Source organism: Myotis brandtii, unplaced genomic scaffold (assembly GCF_000412655.1).
Source record: "Myotis brandtii unplaced genomic scaffold, ASM41265v1 scaffold293, whole genome shotgun sequence".
In the NCBI taxonomy this organism is placed as follows: domain Eukaryota; kingdom Metazoa; phylum Chordata; class Mammalia; order Chiroptera; family Vespertilionidae; genus Myotis; species Myotis brandtii.
The window spans coordinates 106,693-113,621 of record NW_005361201.1 but is presented as its reverse complement, the minus strand read 5'-3'; the positions used below and the strand labels follow the sequence as shown (position 1 = coordinate 113,621).

At 43.8% G+C, this 6,929-nt stretch overlaps 1 protein-coding gene across 1 annotated transcript in view; it reads left to right on the top strand.

Moving 5' to 3' along the window:
• Positions 1-1,335: 1,335 nt before the first annotated feature.
• Positions 1,336-6,929, top strand: part of CSRP3 (cysteine and glycine-rich protein 3 (cardiac LIM protein)) — an 18,992-nt gene continuing 13,398 nt past the window's right edge. The window contains exon 1 of the mRNA XM_005869391.2: positions 1,336-1,435. The gene's annotated coding sequence lies outside the window, so the exon portion shown is untranslated. The remainder of the gene's footprint in view (positions 1,436-6,929) is intronic.

Here is a 6,929-nt window from a genome sequence, read left to right as displayed (position 1 = left end):
ATTTCCAGTCATTCTGCTGTTAGGGTCAATTTGCATATTACCCTTTTGTTATATAGGATAGACCACCTATTTTTAGCAGGTAAGTTCCTCTTTTATCAGCTTTATATATTGAAGTTCCATTTAATATGGGGGAAAAAGTATTATCATTCTAAAAAACCACTTGAAATTTGAAAGCTGCTATTCTAGGAGACTTATAAAGTCCCTTATAACTTTAACATTCTAGAGTACTCACCATTTCCCCATTTCTACGATGAAGACTTTTGCATGAAAACATAGACCAAGGATATTTCATAGGTTGTACTATGTTCATATTTGTGAAATTAACACAACCTTTTTACAGTGAAATAGTCTATAACTCAACCAATTTTTTTGTGTGGGCCTATAACTAAAGGGCTAATATGGCTGATCTGAACTAATATGAATTTTACGTATACACCTTTCAATTAGGAACTACCTACATCTAATCTCAACATCCCAGTCAACATTAGTGGAAAGTACCTTCACCTGAGAGACAAATGACCTGAAATGCAATCTGGAACCCACCAATGGCTTATTGTCTGGCCTTGAGGAAGTAGGTTACCTCAGCCATACCGTGAAGAATTAGTTTATTAAATCTCTGAACTTCTTGTCAACTATCAAATTCTACAATTCATGTGAGTCCTTGATGCTTGATCCAAAATATGTGCATACCAGGCAAAAAGAAATTAAACCTCCAATGAAAATGTGGATTTACAGAGACTTATAAAAACTGGTCATAAATATGATGCCTGTCGGGTTAAATTCTTAAGTAGAAAAGATGGTGTGCAAAGTAACTCAAAACTTTTGAGAGAAAACTTTTTTTCCTAGAATAGTGGGCCATGGAGCGACGGGACCGATGATTACTGAGCTTTCCCCCCAAGCTTCTTTGAAGAGTGTGTCTAAGGATTGTTTCAGACACCCATCACTCTTATTTTTAGCTCTGAGTTCTCTTCACGAGTGTACTGACCTGTGCCTTGGAGTTCAAGAGGGCTCCCAGATATGGCTCATGATTCATTTGCAGGTACCTCGCATTGATTTCCAGAAAGGTCAGAGGAGTAGGAGCCTGGAAAAATGATTTTGGACATAAATTCCTTCTTTGCGTTTGTTCCTGGTCCAACCAATTGATCAGAAATTTACACCCCACAAATTGATCCCTTAGGTGCCATAGACGATTGGCAATGAAAACAGAAGCAATATTGTTCTCCAAGGGCCCCACAGCTGGTGTGGGGGGAACAAAACGCAGGGCTTTGGTCACAGGCTATTTTCAGCCTCTGATAGCAGTTGTGTTACTCATGTCTCCCCTCAGCCTCCCTCCCGCCCTTCCCTCTGCAGGCCAAGGCTGGCGAAGGCCTCCATATATTTAAAAGGACGTTAGCCCCTCCTTACTCAGTTGAGCTGACAGAGACCGAACAGGCAGGTAAGTAGAGAAAAGCAAGTGTTTGGGCTGGAGGTGGGCTCCCGGCTTAGTGGCTGGTTGGGACTATGGAAGGTCCCATAGAGTAAGGATGTGTTTCACATCCCAAGTATGAGCAACTACTCTGGTGGTCCTGTGTGAGGAAATTCAGTTATGCTCAACTCTGGTGTGGACCTAACAGTTTAGAAAATTCCTAAAAAGGGCAATTAACATTTGGGGGCTTAAGAGAACCTCACAGACAGATAAATGAGTAAGGTGTTATTTTTTATCTAAAACTATTTTCATGGTGGAATAATGTTTCCTATTATCTTAGCCTAAAGACCTGAATTCTAGTCCTAGAACCACATAATGAATGGATGTGTGACTTTGAGAAGCTCCTGTCCTCAGGGTCTTGGTCTCCTCTGCAAGGATCAGTATGGATGTAGTGACGTTTTTTTCTAGAATGTAAAATACTGCACAGTTATAAACTGGTGTGATAGGTACAGTAGAGCAGAAGCCAGCTTTCCAGTGCTCCAAATACAAGGAATTGTGCTATTCCAAATGTGTGAGATTTTTATTCTTCACCATACCCTGTCTTGCATATAGGAAATACTTGGTGACATTTGTTGGTTTAAAATAGATTTTCCTATCCCAAGGATGTTTAGCAAAAGACTTGCTTTTAATAATTTTAAATTAACCAAAACAGTATCTGAAAAAGGTATTGCTATGCTGAAAATCCACGGAGGGCTCTATTTAGTAGGAGGATAATTCCTAACCAGGAGTGAGGGGGTGATTCCCAGTGTTTCCCCTAGGCTCCTGTCAAGAACTATTTCTTTTCTTCTCCTCGCCCCCCCCCCTTTTTTTTTTTACATCCCAGTGAATGACAGGCATGAGTGTGACTGAGAATGAGGAGTAGTTTCAAGCAATGGTCTGAGCGGAGATGCTACCCAAAGAACAAAGCCGCCACCTCTAATTTCTGTTCCCATCCCTGAGATGGGACTGTGACTCCTCTAACAAGGAGAAGTTGGTGAACTAGTAGAAGAAATCTTGTCTCTCTGCAGTGCAATTCAATGCAAATTTAATGAATCTGTATTGACCACGTCCTGTTCCAGGTCTGGGGAGGTAGAGGCAGCATTAATGCAGGGAAGGGTGGGCTGGAACAGCAGGAAGGGTGGGGAAGTAGGAAGAGCCTGTGTCCTCAGTTTATTTTTGGGGCTGAATCTCAAGATTGGGTACATCCAATTCATCACAGTGTATGTAAAACTGCTTTATGACCCAGAAAATATACGGGATTCTTCTGGCTTGGCTTTGGTTCCATTTTTAAAAATATATTTTTTTATTGATTTCAGAGAGGAAGTAAGAGGGAGAGAAAAATAGAAATATCAACGATGAAAGAGAATCATTGATCGGCTGCCTCCTGCACACCCCCTACTGGGGATGAAGCCCGCCGCAACCCGGGCATGTGCCCTGACTAGGAATCAAACCCTGACCTCCTGGTTCATAGGTCGACACTCAACCACTGAGCCACCCAGGCTGGGCCTTTGGTTCCATTTTTATCAACTCAGTCATTAAAATGAGCCCTGGCTGCTGGCAGGGAGTACAGCTGGCCCTCAGGACTTGGTGTTCTCTCCAGCCCAGGCAGACAGCTGCTCTGGGGCCCACATGCGCAAGCCATTCATTAGAGAACAGGGAGGCAGCCTGAACATCACTTCTCTGAGTTTCCATTTTCTGAGCAGGAAAATTAAGGTAAGGCCAAAGGGATTTGCTAGATTCCAATGCGATGAAGTATAGGAGAGTACTTTGCAAAGCGTAATAAAGCTGCACAATACTCGAGACCTTTGAGAAAAGGCGCAGGCCAAACCCCATGGGCTGCAGGAGGATTTCCTGCTAAGTGCAAGTGTGATGACAAAAGTCCAGAGGTCAGAGTGAATGATAAACTGAGCGGGAGTTAGAAGATGATTGATTCGTTTTACAAGAGGAAGGACCCGGGATAGAAATATAATACACAGGAAATATAACTCCCGAGCAGGCAGACTTCCAGTTACAAGCGTAGGGCTCAGATATCTGGGAATACTGTGTCCAGAGTGGGGCTTCATGACCAAAGAGAAATGTAATGCCTTCAAATGTAAAAAACTAGCTCTTGATCGCAGTGAAGGAAAGGAGGAAGACCATGATTGTCTTAAGGGCCACGGAGGACGGGAGACTCTTCTGAGCCTCAATAAGGTCCTCATCACGGGAAAGGGTTGATCATGATTTGCTGGTTGTTTACTGCCCTGTTTACTGTGGCGGGGGAACAATAGTAGCTTATTGAACTGGCACAATGAGTCCTGCAAGAAGTCATTCTTCAGGGGAAGAAACAAGTTTAAGGCAGTGAAGTAATTACTCAGGGTCACACGGCTAGAAAGTGACAGAGCCAGTGCTACATGGTCTTTAAAAACAAATTACAGCGCGGCTGGTGTGGCTCAGTGGTTGAGTGTCATCCCATGAACCAGAAGGTCACTGGTTCGATTCCCAGTCAGAGCACATGCCCAGATTACAGGCTCGATCCCCGTTAGGGGACGTGCAGGAGACAGCTGATCAATGTTGATTCACTCCCATCAATGTTTCTATCTCTTTCTTCCTTCCTCTCTTTCTAAAATCAATAAAACCATATTTTTTTTAAAAAAAAAACTACAAAGGTCAAAGTAGAACAAAGTGAGTTTCTGAGAGTGAAAGTTGGCCCTCCTTCAGAGATAATATCAGAAAAGATGTAATATGACCCCCATGTTACACCCTAAGAGTAACAGGCAGGCATGTCTACTGTGTCTACGTTTTAAAGGGCCTTTTCACAGGGAAGAAGCTTAGGAGGAAGCTATTGACCTTGAGTGTCCTACATGTGGGAGCTGAAGGGCACTGTCTCCCTGAGCCACAGGGAGGGACTCTGCTTGGCTCTGCTGATTCCCTTCAAAGCACAGGTCACCAGAGAGGTCAGCTGGTGTTAGGCAACAGAGCTGCCAAAGCAAGGAAGTGCTGCCCTGGGTCACCAGGCACCCTGATCCCCCAAGGGGGCTGCCTCTCTCCCTGGCCTGGCTGTGTCTCTTCCTGGGTGCAGCACACTCTGAAGGCTGAGAAACAGAATTGCTTCACAGTCTGAACCAGAAGGGCCACAGAGCAGAAGTAAGGAGAAATTGCTTGTTTTAAGAAAATGGATTTAGACCCTGGGTGGGTAGCTCAATTAGTTAGAGCATCATCCCAATACATCAAGGTTGTGGGTTCAATCCCCAGTCAGGGCGTGTACAAGAAACAACCAGTGAATGCATATATAAGTGAAACAATAAGTCGATGTTTCTCTCTCTCTTCCTCTCTCTAAAAATCAATAAAAATTTTTAAAAATAGAGGTAAAAATAATAATAGCAACACAAATTATTAAACACCTGCTATGTATTAAGGATCTCTATATGATATCTTTGCTATTATTATTATTATTATTATTATTATTATTATTTTATTTAACCTGAAAAGAACCTTCTAATTCAAGCCTCCCCATCCTGTCTTTGCATGAGGACACTGGGCTCAGAGATGTTATGCAATTAGCCGACAATACCACTGACTGTGTCGTTAGAAATCTGGCCAGTCTTTCCAAAGCCTGAGTTCCACTATGCCACATCATCTCTCTTACCTGGATTAAGTGATGAGAGAGGAGGCAGTGTTTGAGAGGGGATGCAACTGGGGCAACATTTCTGTAAGGTGAGGCTCCAGTTGCCATTCAGATCCCTAAATCTGTCTCTGGGCTCGGAGGACCCTTGAAGGAGACTCACAACACTGCAGCACTTGGACATCCATCCCCAGTCGAAGTAAAATCAATAGTGAGAGAGAACTCTTCAGCCCCAAAGGAGTCCTTGCCATGTTTGAATAGCGCTGGCTCTTAGAAAGTCCTTTATGTTACTGAATCGAATTCAGTCTCCCTGTTACTCCCACCCATGAGTACTCTGTCCCACGGAGAGACAATGGGTTAACAGATTCCAATGCCCATTGCCTGGGACGTTTGGTTAATGGAGGTGCTGAGTCTTGACCCCTCTCCTGTGGGTTGTGAGCAGGGACATGGGATATAGAACCAGCTTAACTGAGGTTTCAATTGAAGCTCTGCCATGTACCAGCCGTGTGACCTCAGACAAGTCACTTATGCTCTAAGTCTCAGTTTTATTTATCTGCAAAATGGGAATAACAAACTTAGCTCTGTAGGACAGTTACACTAAAAATAGTTTATATAAAGGCAACTGATGCATGGTTAACAATAAGTAATAGTTAACATTAATATAAGAACATAGCTTTGGGGTCAGAGAGACCCCAGTTTCAAGTAGCCATGTGACCTTGGGCAATGTAATTTCCCTCAGACTCCATTTCCCCATCTCTAAAGTTTGTAATATTACCTAGCTTGAAGGGCTGCTGTGAAGATTAAATGAGATATGACACAGGCCCAAGGGCAGGTCCTCAGACACACATTAGCTTCAATAATAATCCTATATAATAAAAGTGTAGTATGCAAACTGTCCCCTCCACCAGGAGTTGTCCGGGAGTTCGACCAGGAGGCAGGGCCAGCTGGGGAAAGGGAGGGAGTATTCAGCCGGCAGCTGGCAGCTGCTAGGGAACCTACCAGTGCATGAATTTCATGCACCAGGCCTCTAGTGTTATTATATTAGCAATAATTATTATCTCTTAGGTTCCAGATAAAAGTTTCCAAGATCCAAAATCTTTGTCTCAGCCAGTGCAGACAATTTAACTCACTGTGGGATGATCAGGCATCTAATAGGATGACTAAATGAACCAACACTGAGCTAAAAGTGGCATTTTCGATTGAGGTCTCTGCTCGGTCAGGGCCTAAGATTCCTTCCCAGGTACTTTAATGGACAAAGAGGAAACTGAATCACTCCGTGCCCATTTTGTCCACCCCACCCACTTTTGCCCTAAGGTATCACCTTTCCACGCCATAGTTGGTATTTAAAAGCCAAAGAAACAAAGTGCTGGATTAGGAAGAATGCGCCTAGGATACACAGTTGGTTTTTCTTTTAAAAATTCACGTGGATGCATGACCACTCTGAGTTAGTACTGAACTAACGGGCTCTTACATTTTATAATACTCTACAGTTGACAAGGTTATTTGAGGTACTTGAGGTCCTACCAGCAAGAGCAAAACAGACAGGACTATGATGCCCACTTTAGAGAGGATACTGGGGTTCAGAGCATTGAAGGGTTTTCCCCGATCATATAGCTCCAAAGAGGCAAGACAGAACTGGGACTCTGATCTGCATCTCACCAGGGCTTTCCCAGCCCCCACTACGGCACCTTCCCAGCGTGGTCTCTGCCACAGCGTTATTCATTCAGAAGTCTGCACAAGTTGTCTCTCACTGGGACCTGGGACCCAAAAGTCTGGAGTCCCCTCTCACCAGCTGACGTAGCAGGGCCCTGCCTTCTGTCTCATCCCCATCAATCTCAGACTGCACCCCGTTTCAATCATGAGCAACTTCCTCAGTGACAACGC